The sequence below is a fragment of the Neopelma chrysocephalum genome, unplaced genomic scaffold (assembly GCF_003984885.1).
Source record: "Neopelma chrysocephalum unplaced genomic scaffold, ASM398488v2 Primary Assembly neopelma1_25, whole genome shotgun sequence".
NCBI classification, from domain to species: Eukaryota; Metazoa; Chordata; class Aves; order Passeriformes; family Pipridae; genus Neopelma; species Neopelma chrysocephalum.
Window position 1 is genome coordinate 4,029,133 of NW_020897694.1, and position 17,064 is coordinate 4,046,196.

At 36.0% G+C, this 17,064-nt stretch overlaps 1 long non-coding RNA gene across 1 annotated transcript; it reads left to right on the top strand.

The window, feature by feature from the left end:
• Positions 1 to 2,054: 2,054 nt before the first annotated feature.
• On the top strand, positions 2,055 to 3,648 carry LOC113963334. The gene is made up of 3 exons (XR_003532752.1): positions 2,055 to 2,106; positions 2,868 to 2,957; positions 3,585 to 3,648. It is a non-coding gene; the product is annotated as an uncharacterized LOC113963334 (long non-coding RNA).
• The last annotated feature ends 13,416 nt before the right edge of the window (positions 3,649 to 17,064 follow it).

The window sequence follows — 17,064 nt, forward strand, 5'->3', positions numbered from 1 at the left end:
AAACTGCTACAGTTCTGGAAAGCAGTCCCAGAGAAGCAATCAACACTCTGCTTTTATAATTTATTGTAAACAGTTTCTTCACCTCCTTTCCAAACACTGCCCCTATGCCCCTCTGGATAGAATTGTTCACAACAAAAACTAATAAAAGCTTTAACCCTCGAACCTATAATATATAATAAACCTTGAACCTATAATTGGCTTTATAGCTTTGACTGAATTATATTACCTTATCCTTTATACCAGTTGTCAGGGAACTATTTTATGATGTTGTGGTACAGCTGGTCAACTGAACATCTTACTAGGGGAAGAATTCAGTTGTTGTCCAGGTTATAATTTTTAGAATTTTTTTAGGTATCATATTGTAGGTATATCACTTGGCCTGCAGCTGGATCAACATGGCACAGGTCTTCCATTGCTCCTGTGCCATATCTGTTAGCCTTACTCTGAAGTTTCTTTTACCCTAAGGAGTGTGAAATGGCACTGGCTGCCCACAGGTTGGCAACTGCATTGAGTCCCATATCTCCATCAATTATAGTCAGAACATAGACATTCAGCTCACATACAGACAGCTGTATTGAAGACAAAAATAATTTGTTCATTTGTTCATGCCCAAACACAAATTAAACACAGCACTAAGAGGAATTTAAAGAATATAGTACAAATATTTGGAAAGAATAGCATAGAAGTGCCTTCCCACGGAGCAATTTGGGCCAAACCCAGATGCCTGCTAGTTTAAAGCATGTTGAATGACTTGTGATGATCTGAACCTGTAGCTGGGAGTGGCTAATAACTCTACTAATGTAATTAAGAACAGAAGTGTCCAGGAGAGTCACAAAATGAAATTCAGTTAATGGCCAGGGCAATGATAACTGGGGTCTCCAGAAACCTTAAAAAAAGTGGATTCAGAACACCCAGTTTTAGGCATTGAGTAGACCTCTGTGCCTGAGCTAGACACTAAGCTTCTTTTATAGACAACAGAGAGAAATCTGAAGATATAGGGCAAAGCTCTTTTTTCCTAGTTTATTAGTCTACATTAGGTTGAAATAAATTTCTTCCTAACAGTCTCTATTTCTCTTCACTGGCAATAAAAAGAACCTAGACAAACTAGTTTAAATTCAGGTATCTACATTTGATCAGAGGACTCCCACCTGGGTGTCTGTAGATAATAGTGTGTCTTAGATCAGAGAGAAGCTCAGCGCCATCTGCTCCAGACAGGCTTGTCTAAAGCTACAACCCCACCAGAGGTAGCCTTTATCGACATGCCAATTATAGGAACAGCTGTATTTGTCCTTAAATTTGCCCTGCAGCTAGAGGTGTCTAATCCCACCCCGTAATTTTATTATTATTACAAATGTTTTAAAACTGTAGCACCTACAAACAGAGAAAGTGCAGACAAATTGAATAAAAAAAAATCATAAAAATTAATAATTTGTTCTCTTCAGCCGTCCTACCAAAAATTGCCATTGTACAAAAGACCACGTGTGGAAACAAGTATTATCATGAGGGGATTTGAGAAAATATTTTATATCCAAAGTAAGAGACTTAGACGAGGATTTAGAATTCAGATCAATTACAGCCAATGCTATCAGCAAATATAACACCAAAAAAATGGGAAAGAGCATCAAAGGTTGTGAAAAAATATGCAAAATATTATCTTGTTTTGCTATGATGAAAGCATCTAGCAAAAGGTATTTATTCTGCTGTCATTGCAATCAGTCTCTCAGCAGCCTGGAAGTTTAACCTTCTAGAAGGTACCCAGCCTGTTGTTTGGCAACACAAGTTGTCAAGGCAACAGAAGCTGGTGACAATTTTCCTTCTTCCTGATGCATTCTGCCACTAAAATACAGAAATCGGGGTCCTGAACTGAAATGATGCCTCTTTGGAAGACAGTTTTTTCATGCCATGAAATCCCTCTCTCATAATAAAGAACAGAGGTATTCTGAAATACTAAGTGTGTTTCTTTATTTTGACTGATGTGTCACAGTGCATTTCATTTATTGTGATACAGCTTGGATAGATGCTTGGAAGTCTGACGTAGTAGTCAAAAGAACATTGACAAAGATACTGCTATTCTTGCCTTAGCACCTTTTCTCTTGGTACAGCCAGGTAAGAGTTATAAATAATAGAGATTAAAATCTCCCTGTAGTTACCTATTTAAAATCTATTTATAACATTTTGCACAACCTGGTGCACATATGGAAAACTAGCAACCATTTGTGTTGTACAGTTTACAATGTTTAAATAATAGCTTCAACAGATAATGTTTTTTAATTTTGGTTGAATACAAATAGAAAACATTCACTGAAGCATGGAAACTGTCTGAAGGGAACATGTGAAAGAGAAAAATCTGAACTAGAATCCTTCCTCCTAGTATAATGAAACTCTTGATTTGCTCACCATCAGAGAACAAACAAAACTCTCATTCCTTTCTCTCCTAAGCATAACTTTGCACACATTCCCCCTTGTTTAAACCCCACAAGGTTTTCTTTTGTGAGTCATTACTCAGTTCAATGTAGAAATTCTTTTGAATGTCACTTAAAGCTATTCTTCCATTGATTTTCACAATGACGTCTCCCAAAGCAGATGGACTTGCTTTTCTCTTAAAAAAAAATGTCTCAAATGTTTCCATCTCCTTTTCAGGATAAATTTAGAGAGACAAAATTGTTAAATTTGTTTAATTTTTTACTTTTAAAAAAATTTATCATTTTTATTGAGGCATTTATTTTTTATGTCTTTGCATACTGAGAGGGAAATCTTTATATTAATAAGAAATAACATTCGACTTGAAGATTCAGAATTTTGTTTTCAGGTTTTAAAATTTCCCCTTGTCTCACATAAGATAATACTTACTTCTTCTGTATTGTCAGCTCATAACTTTACAGAATTCTGAAGATGAATACTCCCATTGTCAGGTGCATGGATATAGCCCACATTCCTGACATCAGCTAATTCATTCTGTGTGTGAGCTAAGCATATTGATGAAAAGTATTTTTGCTGTAATGTGAAAAAAGCAAACCTGTAGTAAGCAGCAATAATTACTTATACACTCTACCAAACCATTTATTCCAAATAGGGCTACAGGCAACATATATCCCTTTTGCAGGTCACAAAAACTGAACATGCTGTTTCCTCTAAAGATGAGGCTTCTTCAATAGCACTTACTTGCATTTAGTTCCAAAAAGAAATACAGGGTCAGAATAGAATAAAGTGAAAGAGTGGTTACAAGTGAATTGTTGTCAGTAAGAAGGAATGACGCACAGTTCATGTCACAGGTGGGGGACTTACACATTAGAAAAAAAATAAAATACTGAAAACCTCTGAGTTCAGAGGAGAATTACAGAACGGAACACTTAGAAAATTAATTTAAGACTTACAGAGCAACTAAGGAGAGTAATAATTCTGAAGTCTAAGTGACATAAAGTAGAACTTTGAAATCTTTTATGACGCTGTAACTATAAAAAAAACCTTCCAGAAGATTTATTACAAGGAGAGGAGGGGGTTTGTCACTTAAGAAAGCTTTCCTGCCTGGAAAGAGGTGTCTTTCCCAGAGGCAGTTTTAGATGTTTTCTCCTCTTGAATTCCAGAGTCTTAAGCTGACTCCCTGGTATGAGAAAAGAGAAGTTCTTGAGGACATGTTTGAAGGCCCCCCACAGTGGTGGTGGTAAGGGGAGCTGAGGGACAATAAAAGCCCTGAGAAGAACAGGGGAGCGTCTTTCCTTATTTATGCTGACATGTTAAGTGTTCTCAGCTTTCAGAAATAAATTCTCCTAATTCCTTCCACTGCCTGGTATTTTGGGTGTATATTCTCTTGCAGAGGCTTAAAATAGTTTACACTTGTAGATACATTTAAAACTAACCCACTGATATTTTTTTCAGTATCAGATCTGTATACAAATAACCTAACCACATATTTTTGAATAACAGCTGTACTATCACTTATACTTGCCTAAAGGTTCACACATAATTTTAAAAGTGTAACTATTGAGGCTTTAGGCAGTTGACCAAAATTTTTAACCCAAGTAGAATACAGTAAGTAATCAAAGAATGCATTTATGTTTGTTTGGTTTAGAGTTTTTGTCCATTGAAACTTCTTTTCAGGCACTTTTTGCTGTACAAAAGATGTCCAGGAGGTATCATGTGTTCTGTGCCCTCCAACAGAATGTATCAATCATTCAAATTCAAGAAATATCAACCCCCAAAATATACATTTATTTGCTTACTTCTGATGGGACATTGTAATTTTAGTTTTAACTTACTGTTTCCTTTGAAACTATTTTTACCTTGGAAAAAAGATGAAAGATGTCCCTAGCTATGTTTTATTTGTACACAAAAAAGTAATGACAATGGAAATGGTAGTTTCGGACCTCCAAATAACCCAGATGAAAACTTTTCAGGCAAGGAACTGAAAATAAAAGCTAACTTTAATAAGGATTATTTGACTTGTAATCAATCTAAGCCACTATTAACCAAAAATAATGAAGAACTTTTTGAAAAACATATAATAAAAATAAAAGTAATAAAGCATAGGTGATGTGACAAGAAGAGAGAAATAGGAGTTGGGAGTGTGAAGACAATTGCAACTGCTGCTTGTATAAGAAAAATTGCTTCTCCGTAAAAAGTAGGTTTCTGTACAGAACAATGACAGTAGAACAATGAAAAAAAAATCAAAATGAAGAGAGTTCTGACAACATCATGAAATGACAGAGGGACAGTTTCTCTTGAAACAGTTTTAAAAATCTAATTAGTATCATTTAACTATAACCTTGCAGATTTGCAGAGTGAGAATGTCCTACACTTGTTGGCACACGACTGATGTGAACTTTAGAGTCTCACAGTAAGCCAGATACCGATCACTCTTACTCTGAGGATATATTTTCCCACGTCCTTTACACACCACTGTATGAACAGACTTGAAGTACCCCTTCTATTGCTGCCTCCTCTTTGTAAATCTGGTTAATGATGGATCTTGACTATCACTCCCTTTTATGACTGTGGGATGTTATACATATATTCAGCCGCTACAACCCAGCACTTTGCTCAGTTACAGTTTAGTATTCTTTTTTTTTAGCTTAATGCAGCTATTTAGTGCAGATCCTACTCTCTGTCTTCATGTATGAGATTTGCTTGAAGAACAGGATAGCTGGGCACCTAGAAATTAGATGAAAACAGCAAAAAAATAAAGACAAATTTTTAGAAGAAAATGTAAAATATTTTTCACTGGTTATATGAAATAATGAATAATTTATTTATCTAAAAAAGCAGGTTTTAATTTCCCAGTGTAAGTATTTCTTTCTTACACCTCTATTTTCTCCAGATAGGTTTTAGCAGTCTTAGGAGGCAGAAAAATTTATTTTATATATATATTTATGTTTGTTTATGTACACACTTATTTAAAATAATTTGGCTTATCAGGCTGGTTTTTGTAACATTATTAAAAATGTAAAATAAGTTAGAAAAAAAATTTAGTGTAATGTATTTGCTGATCATAGAATTATGTAAATCTTTCTATTATTCTACACAGGCATGTTTGAAAGCTCAAAGAACCTTTTGAAGTTTTAACTAAGCAAAATATTACAGGTAGATAAAACTGGAAAACTATTCTCAAATATTCAAAGATACATATATAAAAAGTAATTATTATTTAGGAAGTGAAATAAATATTTTGTTACTAGTCTCAGTAGTTTTCACCATCATCTATCAGTCACAGGATAACAGAAACTAGCACGTTATTCAAGGACAGAAAAATATTGGATTGATTTCGTTAATAGAATGTCTGAATTCTAAACATAAAAGTACTTATTAATTATTATTCATGGCCCTTCAAATATGAAAAGTTATGGTTTTAATAGAACAAAAGGATAGCACTTTAAAATGATCTCACCTAGCTACTAATTTTGCAGCTGCACTGACTTACAGGTATAATTAAGGTCAACTACTGAATAATTTGTTTATACAGAATGACTATAAAACTTGGCTGTTGGCTGAGCTTTATTTGCATTGTTGATTAAGAAAATTTCACTTTAAAATGCTGATTTTCATCATAAAGCATTCCTTTGTCTCTAAATCTTTAAATTGAAAGAGGTTAGAACATGATTTCTAAAAGCCTTTAAGAATTTCTTATGTGTCACTGTGTTTTGTAAATATGAACTTATACACAGGTTCCTATTTTCACAAATTAGGTATAATATAAACATGTCCTTGATTTAATACTGACCTTGCTGTTATTTAACCGGTGGTTATACTAAACTCAGTGTACTTAAGCACTTCAGTGCCCAGTGTTTACATGGAGCTTTTCCAGTGAAACAACCAATGAGGGGTTTTATACTGATAATACAGTGCTCTTAGGTCTCTGCACATATTAACTGTAGTTCTACTAAAACACTGTGTCAGGTCCAATTGTAACTCTGAAATACCCCTCTTCAAAATGATTTTTAAAACTTTTGCAGCAGGACACAATATAGCACCTTCTTCAGTGCCACCAGAAACAGTTACCTAAAAGTGTTTGTGGGATGAACACTTTATTTAGAAAGGTTAGGATCATGTTAATTATGTGCATGAGGAATAGGTTGGCTGTGGCCAGAGAGTTGTGGTTAAGGTCTCCAAGTCTAGATGGATGCCAGCAGAGAGTAGTCACTCTCAGGGCTTTGTCTTGGGACTAGTGCTCTTCAGTACATTTATCAATGACACAGACAGAGGGATTGAGTTTCCTGGTGACATGAAGCTCAGCAATGCAGTTCACAAAACAGAAGGATGGGATGCCTCCAGGAGAACCTAGACAAACTCAAGAAGTGGGTACATGAGAACCTCATGAGGTTCAACAAGTCCAAGTGTAGGTGCTGCACCTGTGTCAGGGCAATCTCAGGTATGAGTACAGACTCAGGGGGATGAACAGACCGATAGCAACACTGCAGAAGTCTGGGGGGTTCCAGTGGACAAAAAGCTCAACATGGTCAACAGTGTGCATTTGCAGCTCAGAAGGCCAATTGGATCATGGGCTGCATCAAAAGAGGAGTGATCAGCAGGTCAAGGGAGGTGATTCTGCCCTTCTGAGACCCCACCTGGGGTACTGCATCCAGGTCTGAAATCCTTGGTACAAGAAAGACATGGACCTGTTTGAACAGGTCCAGAGGAGTACCATGAAAATTATCTGATGGCTGGAGTACCATGAAAATTTTCTGATGACTGGAGCACCTTTCTTATGAAAAAAAATGAAGAGAGTTGGGCTTATTCAGCCTGGAGAAGAAGCAGCTCCAGGGAGACCTCTTTGCAACCTTTTAGTACTTAAAGGGAGTTTATAAGAAAAGGGAGCTTTTAAGCAAAAAGGAGTCTGATTTTTTACATGGTCTAGGACGAGGGGGAAGAGTTTTAAACTAATAAGAGAGAGATTTACATTATATGCTAGGAAGAAATTCTTTATTGTGAGAGTGATGAGTCATTGGAACAGGTTTCCCAGAAGAGTCATGAATGCCGCATCCCTGGAAGTGTAAGTTTAGATTGGATGGGGCTTTGAGCAAGCTGATCTAGTGGAAGTTATCCTTGCCCATAGCAGTGGAGTTGGAACTAGATAATCATAAGGTCCCTTTGAACCCAAACCATTCTATGAAACTGTGATACTATGATTCTGTGTGGCCATGGGAAAAAAAAAGAATAAAGAAAGAAGGTGGTAGGAATAAAGGCAAAAGAGTGATCATTTTGAAGCAATATCTGTGTTGTATTAACCCAGGCTGAAAGCCCACTTGAAATGACTAAGGCTGTGGTAATCACATTCAGCTGTAGTTTTCTTTCAACTTTATTTACTGCAATAAGCATTCTAACTCACTTGAGTACAGCTGATCCATGTATTATCTGAGTTACACTAAAACGGTTATTGAAATTTAATTTTAGAAACCAACCTACAAATAGGCAAGTGATAATTACTCCATTTTATTTTCCTGTGAGGTGTACAACAGTATTTTGTGTGAATGAATTACCCATTAATAGTCTCAACATGCTGGTTTTGACCTAATGTAAACAAGATAGACTCTTAATTATAATTTATCTAACTGTACTGAATGTACCACAAATTAATGTGCTGCATTTAACAAATGGTATTAAAACTAATAAGGAAAAAAGGCTTTGATGTTGACAAGAATTCAAGATTTCTCTTTCTAAATCTTTCAAAAACTACACTATTGCAAGTTTGTTTTGAATGAGACCTTTATCAAAAACAAGTATGAAATAAATTTTTTATGCATTCCTAGGAACATACATAAAATTTGGGGGGTTTGCCTTTTTTTTAATTGAAGGTTTAATTTATTTATTGTGATATATATATGTTAGAATATATATATACACATATATCCTTGGTCCTCTTGAAGGATATTAAACTTATATAGTAAGATCTACATGCACCAGTAAAATATTTTGTGACTGTTTTAATTGTGTAAGAAATGTTTAATATATATAATCCTTTTGTGTGATCCTTACTTACACATAATCTCATCTACTTCCTCACCAATGAGAAATATTTCTATTTGTGACTGTTTGTGTCCTTTTTCCTCAAGAAGGAGAACATTATATCTCCCCAGTTAGCAGCATGTTATTATTATTACTTCTATATAGGTCAGATAATTGGTGCTAAAAATTTGGACATAGAATTTGCTAACTGAAATTTCTAGAACCTATAAAACCATCTCCAAAACATAGAAAGACACATGTCAGAAAAAAGTTATGTAAAATAATTAACATTATGAACAGACTGCTGTTGCCTAAATATGGGTTTGTGTTGCCACATATCTACTCTATTATTCTACCTGACCTCTAATTTAAATCATAGAATCATAGAATCAACTTCTCCAAGACCATGGCACTAAGTGCCACATCCAGTCTCATCTTAAAAACCTCCAGAGATGGTGAATCCACCACCTCCTTGGGCAGCCCATTTCAGTGTCTGATTACTCATGAGATATCAATGAGATATCGTGGTTCTTCCAAAGGTCATGTCATACCTGTTAAGGTTGTGCAATCAACTCAGATATCCTTAAGTATCCTAAATGACACTAATTGTTATATAACTCTTTAAGAGGTACTTCTCGTCCCTGCTCAGCAGAGTCACTGGAGTACAGGATTTAGTTTCTGAAGGATATGTAGCTAGAGCCATTCGGACTACCCTGAGGTACTTGAGACAGGGACTTAGATCAGGTAGATACAATATTAGACTTGAAGGAAAATTGTAGCGCCAGTTGTTATACTCAGTGTCTTAAACAGCACCAGATGCTCATGTTCAGCCCCTATAACAGCAGCTTAGACTAAAAGCTAATAGACTCGTTTAGCTTTCTAGGTCTAGGACTGGGTTTTATCCTGTGCCTAATAATATGCTATTTACATGTAGCATAAGTTGAAGAAATCTTTTTTAGCCTGTTAATTGGGACTAAGATCATGTGAAAAGCTAAGTTCATTCAGCGCAATTTCAGTTGCAGAAATACAGAACTGTGGATGAATGGAGGACTAAAAAAACAGCAGTCACACATTCCAAAAGAGATTTTAGGGTGTCAGAGTTCTCTGGGAGCTTGGGAGAGACAAATTATTTCTCTTTTCCAAAGTTTGTCTTTTCTGAAATGAGCAAACAAGTGTTCATTACTGACAATCTTTTTTACTCACCTGAGAACATTTAAGCAACATATGGTGATGACATGTTGCATGTGTCCATAAGGAATGCTATAGATTTTCTACCCATATGCAGTTTTCCTGAGGATTATATAGATTATGAAAAAAAAAGGCAGCAAATAAATTACAACATCTTCTAACTTGTTAAGTTCTCTCTTGATTTATTTTATTAATATTGCAATTATTTGGGAGAGAGGATATATGGTTCGTTCAAAATTAATGGTGTTATCTGAAGGTTTCTTAATTCACTCTCTCTACTGTAAAAGGTAGGACTTGCTTACAACGTCTAAAAATAAATTTCTATCTAAGAGAATACTCTGAGTCTATTTAGAGCCATAAAAGTATGGCATTGATACATATGTAAGATACATTAATTTTATAGAATAATCATTAATTCAATGAGAAATCACTTTGTGGCCCCTCACTACCACTCAGTTATGGCTCTGCCAAAACCCTGTAAGAACAGAATGAGAATCAGGTTGTGATTGAACCCTGTTCAACTTCTAATTTTCTTTGTTCCTTTTGTGAAGGACTGATGCTATTGTAAATAGCATTACATTTTGTGTGGTATGATGCTCACTTGTTCATTTTGCAATGAAATGCCACAAACAAAGCTCTGCTTGGTTCTCCGCCCCTCCCTGCCCATTTCTTCCTGCATCAACCAAGCAGCTGAAAACAGGTCCTTTGAATGTTGTAACCTTCTTTTTCTTCCCCTCAAGGCTTGAGGGTTGTTAGCCATTACAAATATATTTGAATTCCTGCTTTGATTAAGTTGTTTAGAGTCTTAGGACTGTATTAAAATTTTCCATACATAACAGCTAGCCTATATGAAAATATATCAAAGTGAACTCTTTGGAAACAGTAAAATGAAAGCTGAAAAAAAAGGAATATTTTCTGCAAAGTAGAAGAAATTTTCCATAGGATTCCAGAACTACTCTAACACAAACCCTTCAATTCAACTTTGGCATTTAGTTTTAGCCCTAAAAATTTTATAAGGTGCCTTAGTTTGGAAGTTTAAAGTAATGCTTGTTCCCTAGTATTTTCACAGTTACTACAATCATAGAGATCAAACAGAATAAGCACCAGTAATTATTAATAATTTTGATCCATTTCTTCTGTTTTCATAAGGCTGCTTTGCCTGCTCTCAGTAAATCTTTTGCTTTTCTCTTAGTAAAGCAGTTCTTACTTATGATAAATTGATGTCTGGTTAACTACAAGATTGTATGGTAAGTGACCCATCTATCACCTTTTTAAGCCCAAATTTTACATAATTTGAAAATAGAAGATGGAGCAGAATGCCTAAAAGATATATTGTACCAGGATTTCCTGTCTGTCAGACTGCTTTTTCAATAGGAATCTCTATTTTGGAGAAAGAAAATTAAATCTCTGTATATCTCATTTGTAAACAGATAGTATTTGCTCTCTAACAATGAAATGCAGATTGCCAGAAGCAGGCATGAGGATGTTATTGAAAAATTCCCAGCAGAGTTAAAGTTTTGCTCAGAGGCTTACACCTCAAAGCAGTCTCTGCAATTCCAGAAATAGATCTGCTTGTGGCAAGATAAATAAAGTTAAATGATTTCTGAAGTCCTATTTAAAATATAAGCAAAATGTGAAAAGAAAAAAAAGAAAAATCTGACAAACAAAACAAATAGAACATAACAAATTGTCAAAAAGTGTCCCTGCTAGCTGTTTAAGTACAATTTTAAAATTATATAAAGTAGAACAAACTGAAGGAAATCTGATTCAACCCCTGTCAGATAATATGAACTACTTGCAAACTGTATTACCAAGAGTGAAATAAAAAGCTCCTCTTTCAGCACAGAAGATAATATAAGGTGAATATCAATAAATATACTTGGACATCATAATTTAGTCAATTATGTTAAAAAAATATCAGGTCAGATCCTGTGGTCTGTTTAATTCTTTTCAGCAGGTGGATAAATGAAAAGATGAAAGAAAATGCCCTCTGAAGACTAGCATAAAGCTGAGGCTGAACCAATTTCTGCTGTAACTCCTTATGATAAATGTAACTCAAAGTGAAACATAAAATTCTGCTCTGGATAAGTTACTGACCTAAGTTTGGCTTGTTTGGGAAATATTTTAAGTTTTAACTCACATGCAGATCAAGCCTTAGGAAAGAGATTAATAAACCTGTCAGTGAGAAATACCTTTCTATGGGTGAAGAACCGTTTGTCAAAAAATACCTAGCAATCAACTGGATTTCAGAAAAGCAGAACTTCAAACTCCCATCCGCATTTAAGGACCCTAACTTGTGTAGGGTTAATTCTCCTATGAAATACAGGTTTTCTTGTTTTTTAGTATCCTGTATCTCAAAGGAATAGTTCATATGAAAAAATCATTTGGGTTGGAAGCGACTTTTAAAGGTCATCTAGTCCAACCCCCTGCAACGAGCAGCAACAACTTCAGCTAGACCAGGTTGCAACTTGCCCCACATTTTCTCTTTATCACTTGTTTGGTGAAATGATAGAACTTACAATTACAGAACTATTGAGATTGGAAGTGGTCTCTGGAGAGAATTGGCACAAGTCTTGAATAAACTTACATTTCCAGTTAATGAAGAGATATTCCTATCAATCCATGTGAAATATCTAACTTATAGGAAAAACTGATTAGAGGGTTTGTTTTAAATATCATCCCCCTAAGTACCTATATTTTCCAGGCTATAGAGATACATTTCCCTGCATTTAGAATTTAAAACTGCCTTTTGATGATATCAAAGACTGAAGCTATAATTTCTGGCAGACAGGAAAAGGAAGTCTTTTAGTGGTTTCAGGAAGAATCCAAGTTCCACTATCTCATTAGTTTTAGGTGTCCAGCTGTATAACCTATGCTACAAGATATAGGGCTCTCTTCCTGGGACTTGCTTCCGACTCCCTGAAGATGATTCCATTTTGCTAAAATAATTATTCAATCCGTTAGGGGGAATAAGCAAACATAATTTTGTAGCATGGCAGATATCATAGGATAAGAAAAATCAAGTTCTATTAAATTCGCAAATATTTTAGACGAAGAAATAATGGACAGCAGGAATGGAATCTAATCTTTTGCTTCAGAAAGTATAATAAAGTTAATGCCACAAATTTCAATTGGTTATGACAGATGTGCAATCTTTAAAACGAGGGAGCCTCTGCTTTTGAACTTGATAATATCAATAAGAATATGGTACACCAATATTTTGTTCATGTACTTGAGTGTATGATTTTTCATATACAAATGTTGCCATAAATTTCTGAATGGAAAACAGTATTTCAGTTAGGAAAAAAAAACAACAAACGAAAACAAACAACCTAAGAAACCCCAAACCCCCCAGTATGAAAATTGTATAGTCTGGTATTACCATGCTCCTAACTACCTAGAACTTTATTTAATTTTAAAATATTACCTCCCACTTCAGACAAAGCAAGTTTTTTGGGACAATAATTTTCAGCATAACCCCACATAATGGCTATTACTATTGTACTGTGAGTTGCAGCCTATAAATATGAAATTTCAAGAGCTGGGAGAAGCTAGGCATATAACACCCTTAAAATTCTCATTTTCATAGGTCCCTTGGACACCTCAGATCTAGATACATTTGATACAACTGTTAGAACAATTCAAACAAATGGTTTGAATATTTCACTACCTCAAAACAGAAGTTTATTATTAAAATAGTATAATGAAATGAATTTTAAACTTAATGAGTTCTTAATGATATCTCTTATTGCTTTACTTGTTTCATTGTCATCTTAATTAATAAAAAAATTTAAGAAAATCTTACTTGAATCCTTTTTTCAGGAGTGCTATATAAATAACAAGAACAACTTTTTACATAACTTTTTTCATGTATTAATAGCAACAACAACAGCAAAGAAAATCACAAGCATGAAGTTCACTGGAAATTAGTCCCTCTGATTTGGACTCTAAAAGACCCTCTGTAATGTTAGAATCTTTTCATTGCATACTATTTCCAGCTTTTGATTCTGTAATAAGCTTAAAAGGCAAGCTATTGCTACAGTCTTAACTACTATAACTGAGTCTGGTGGTACCGAATTCTGTATTATTTGAAGTTGAATACTTCAGCTGCTGTAAACTGATCTTCTGTACATTTTTTTTTTTCTCATGAGGAAATTCCTCATAAACTTTCTTCTGGAATTTCAGGCTGCTACATATACATGGCACATTTTTTTATATTCTTTCAATATATATTACCTGTGTCATAGCACTAAAAGGAAGAAACTTCACAGGTTATCTATGGTCTTTGAAATTTATTTTTTTTGCCCAGTTCCACAAAGGACAAAAAACACAAAGAAGTTTTTTTTTATTATTATTATTTTTCAAAACAAGAGATGCCTATTAAACAGAATTCATCCCAAAATAGAAACTCATCATTTTCAATATTTTTTTCTGAAACACTAAATAGGTATATATATGTTTAATGTAACTGTAGTCTTTGAGAAATTTATTGGCAACTTAGAGTTATAATACACAATAATCTCAAAAGGGATTATTAAGAATTATTAGGAATTAAGGCATGAATGACAAACTAGTAATGACTACTTATTTTGTATTGTTTTAACCACAATAAGATTTTCAGTTTACCAACATCTTGTTGCATAGAGCACTTTAAAAGCTCATTGTTCCCATATGTTCATCTGCCAGGTCCTCTTTAAGCTCAAAACTTAATATACTTAAAAAAACCCCAACAAAACAACAACAACAAACAGTCTTAGGTGCAGAAGTGCATTTCCCCTTCCATCCTTTTTAAAAATGCTTACTATTTGACTCATCTGGGACAGAATCAGCAGATCATGAGCTAAGCTGGCTGTTTTCATGCAGTACATATGCTGTGCAAAAACTGTTGTTAGAGGTAGAAAACTGAACTTTCAAGACAAACATAGTCCAAGTCACCTCGGGTCAGCTAGTCATAGGCTGCAGTTGCTTAAAGAGTCTGGAATAAGGATGAGGTGTGGCTAGGTATATGGAATTGAAGTTAGAATAGTGTTGTAAGCATGAAATGGAGGCTTCTCCTGTAACTGTAGTTGTGGTGCAGTGTGTTATAAGGACTGCACTGTGTGCTCTCAGTCGCCAGATTCCTGGTAAGAAACCATCTCGTTAGCCTCTGACAAGGAATGGGGGACACTCAGATGTGGAGGCAACTCAGATCTGGAGGCACTTAATGTGTAGACGCTGTGTCTGAATCCAGGTAATCTGCATCATACATATATACATAAATATATATAATTATTTATATGGTTTTATAGGTAGGTACAGATTGATGATTGATACAGAGATGATGGATAGATAGATACACAGATAGATAGATACATAGATATCTGGTGTCAGCTCATAAGAAATGAGGAAAAGGAACGAAGTTATGTTGGAAGTTCGGGTTGGACATTAGGAAAAGGTTCTTCACACAGAGGATGATCAGAACCAGGCTCCCCAGGAAAATGGTCATGGCACCAAGACTGTCAAACATTAAGGAACATATGAACAACACTCATAGTCACATGGTTTAATTTTGTGTAGCCCTATGTAGAGCAGAGAGTTGGACTTAGTCTTTATTGGTCCCTCCCAACTTGAAATATTCTATGATTTTATGATTCTATGATACATATAAACTTCATGTATATGAAAAGGTTTCCCATTAGCAGACTGTCACCCTGCTCAGCCATGGAGAGGAGCCAAATGAGACCACTGATGCTTTTTGTTCTTGTCTGAGTATGTTGTGCAGCAGTCTGTCTCTATTTGTGTGACCTTCAACAAATACATGTGTATATGCTTTTATGTATGTTGTATGCATATTTTTTTTCTGTATCTGCTGGGCAGACGTGCTCAGCCTTGCTACTAGTTGGACCTGAGGGCATGGAGCTGCAGCAACCTGACTGTCAATGGGCTTCTAGACAAGACCCAGCAACATAGGCCTGAGGGTGAGATGGGTCATGAGAAAAGAGTAGGAGAGCACTTCAGGGAGTCTTACCAGCTCCAGCCGAGGGTGCATCAGAAACTGTCATTATAATCCAGAGCAAAATTGACCGTCTTGTTTTCAAGGTTTGCTTCCCAATAGGAGAAATGCAAAAAGATGCCAGTAAATATGGCTGTTTCTACTGTGTAGAAGGGCAAGTGATACAAGCTGCACCATGGCACTTGCATAATCAGAACAAATAACACTTCTTTAAACCTTTTAAAATTTTTTCTAAACAGAAGTAGGTAGAGAGGATGAGAATGTGGTGGTTTGAACAATTTAAAGAGAGAAAGAACATGCATGGTCTTTTCCCCTCTGTAGAGGGACCTGGAGAGACTGGAGAGTTGGGCTGATTCCAACAGGATGAGGTTCAACAAGGCCAAGTGCCAGGTCCTACATTTTAGCCACAACAACCCCATGTGTTTCTACAGGCTGGGCACAGAGTGGCTGGAGAGCAGCCAGGCAGAAAGAGACCTGGGAGTTCGCATTGACAGGAAGCTGAACATGAGCCAGCAGTGTGCCCAGGTGGCCAAGAAGGGCAATGGCATTCTGGCCTGGATCAGGAACAGTGCGGCCAACAGGTCCAGGGAAGTGATTCTTCCCCTGTACTCAGTGCTGGTGAGGCTGCACCTGAGTAGTGTCCAGTTCTGGGGCCCTCAGTTCAGGAAGGATATTGAGGTGCTGGAGCAGGTCCAGAGAAGAGCAGCAACAAGGTTGGTGAAGGGACTCGAGCATAAGTCCTATGAGGAGAGGCTGAGGGAGCTGGGGCTGTTCAGCCTGGAGAAGAGGAGGCTCAGGGGAGACCTCATCACTCTCTACAACTACCTGAAAGGAAGTTGTAGCCAGGTGGGGGTTGGTCTCTTCTCCCAGACAACGAGCAGTAGGACAAGAGGGCATGATCTTAAGCTCTGCCAGGGGAGGTTTAGGTTGGATATCAGGAAGAAATTCTTTACAGAGAGGGTAATCAAGCATTGGAATGGGCTACCCAGGGAAGTACTGGATTCTCTGTTCCTGGAGGTTTTTAAGATGAGACTGGATGTGGCACTTAGTGCCATGGTCTAGTAATCATGGTGGTAGTGGACCAAGGGTTGGACTTGATGATCTCGGAGGTCCTTTCCAACCTGGCTGATTCTACGATTCTATGACTCTGTGATTCTATAATTCTATGATTCTTTTAGGTTCTGATTTTAAAAAATTCCTTTCTCTTCATTTGGACTATGATGTGCCATTTATATGTGAAAATGTAACTCACAAAGTCCAAAATGAAACTTGCTAAGAAGTTTCTCTGGAAGTGTAACTAAACTTTGGCATTTTTTCTTGATAACTTCTTTTATGTTGGACTGCTTACGGCAAATGTTACTGTCCAAAGTATGTTAACACTCACGCATTCCGAAACAAAATTCTCTCTGCTGCTTACAAGAAAATGGTGTCTTTAACCTTTGTACACA